The sequence below is a fragment of the Microtus pennsylvanicus genome, chromosome 4, assembly GCF_037038515.1.
Source record: "Microtus pennsylvanicus isolate mMicPen1 chromosome 4, mMicPen1.hap1, whole genome shotgun sequence".
In the NCBI taxonomy this organism is placed as follows: Eukaryota; Metazoa; Chordata; class Mammalia; order Rodentia; family Cricetidae; genus Microtus; species Microtus pennsylvanicus.
This window is the reverse complement of record NC_134582.1, coordinates 72,131,223-72,133,002: the sequence shown is the minus strand read 5'-3', so window position 1 is coordinate 72,133,002 and position 1,780 is coordinate 72,131,223. Positions and strand designations below refer to the sequence as shown.

Sequence of the window (1,780 nt, the reverse complement as noted above, 5' to 3'; positions counted from 1 at the left end):
CACCTTCAGTTTAGCTGTGAGCACACAGTTCTTAAGGAAGGTGTAGAACTCTAACCCAGAGAGCTCACATCAGTGAGAACTCTGGCTGCTTCTGGGAACTCTTTCTGGGATCATAAAGGTGATTAGAAGAAATATTAAACTATCGGCGTATACAGCAGGTGAGGCAGAGACTGGAAAAAAGTTCTCCTCACAGGGCCCACACATTCCTGCTTAAACCCAAGACTGGGTGACTGGATAAACAACAAAACAAACTCAGCCGAATCAAGGAAAATGGGGTTCATTTCACAGAGCATCGAAAGGTGAACAGAACAGACGAAAGGCACCCATTGGTGGCAAGGGAGTCCACAACCCACGGTGTGAGTCCTTTCGGCCTCAGTCAGAGTCCTTCTCATGGGTGCTCAAGGCTATTTCTTCATAGGCACACCTGTGGTGATTTCCAGAGAGTCTAAGAGGCAGGCAGGCAGCCTTCAGTTTCTGAATCTGCCTCTACCATGTAGACATCCAACTCAGCATCCAGGCAGGCTTCAGTTTCAGAATCTGCCTCTGCCATGTAGACATCCAACTCAGCATCCAGGCAGGCTTCAGTTTCTGAATCCTCCTCTGCCATGTAGGCATCGAACTCAGCATCCAGGCAGGCTTCAGTTTCTGAATCTGCCTCTGCCATGTAGGCATCGAACTCAGCATCCAGGCAGGCTTCAGTTTCAGAATCTGCCTCTGCCATGTAGGCATCCACCTCATCATCCAGGCGTGCTCTAGTGTTGGACATGTATGCATCCAGTTCTTTGTCCAGCTGCTCCTTGGTCAATGCAGGGCGAGTGCGGGCACCTCTGCCTCCATCACGGCATCCAAAGTTCCCTCTTCCCCAACCTATCACAGCCAGACCTCTACCACCGATTCCACCACCACCTCTAGCTGCATGCCCTCGGCCCCTTCTCCCAGGACCTCCACGACCTGGAACAGCACCACCTCTTGAGTCCATTTGTGGGGCAGCAAAGTCTTGGTAACTTCGGAGGAGCGGGCTTCGACCTTGGAATGACAACCCGCCCCTTGGCAGGCTTCTGGTGGCAAGTCCCCCACGTAGTCCTCCCCTTCCTCTTCCTCTTCCACTTCCTCGTCCTTGGCGAAAGCCTCCCTGGATTTTGGGTAGGCCTTGTACTCCAATCGCTCCCCTGGACAGGTCACCTCTGGGTAGGCCTAAGGGAGCCTGGATGTTCCTCTTGTTATCCAGGCGCTGCTTAAGTTTTAATGCTGCCTGGACGGAGGGTCTATTCTCCATCTGCTGGGCCAGTCTTCTGTTTCTGGCGCTGCCTTGCAGCTGCTGCTGCAGCGAAGCCCGAATAGTCGCTGGCGTGGACTGTTTGTTCTCCAGCAGACTAGTAAAGCGCTCATTTAGAGACAACTTGGGGGTTCTTATTAGCACCACTTCCCCCCCTGACTGTGCATCCATCTTCAGGTCCTGAGAATCAAAGGAGATGGACCTCAGGTCTCCTCTCGCGGACGCTGCCGCCATGTTTGCTGAATCTGAGCTGACAAGAACCACTCGGGTTTATTTGCTGGGTGCTTGGGTTAGGTGCTTGCCTAAAGGGTATGATGCGAAGCTCACTCCTGGTCGCGTGGCTATCTAGTCCACCGACACTTCTGCTTGTCCGGCCCACCCTCTCCTTCCTTTCCTTTGTGCTAGTCCGTGCTGCCAATCCAGGAATCTCACAATGAGACTGTGTCTGAGAGGGGTCTCCATGCCTTTTTATATTCTCCTCTAGGGGTGGGACCAATGGGATTA

At 52.9% G+C, this 1,780-nt stretch overlaps 1 pseudogene; it reads right to left on the bottom strand.

Annotated features, from left to right (window-relative positions):
• Positions 1-445: 445 nt before the first annotated feature.
• Positions 446-1,447, bottom strand: LOC142848546 (chromatin target of PRMT1 protein pseudogene; annotated as a pseudogene).
• Between the last annotated feature and the right edge of the window lie 333 nt (positions 1,448-1,780).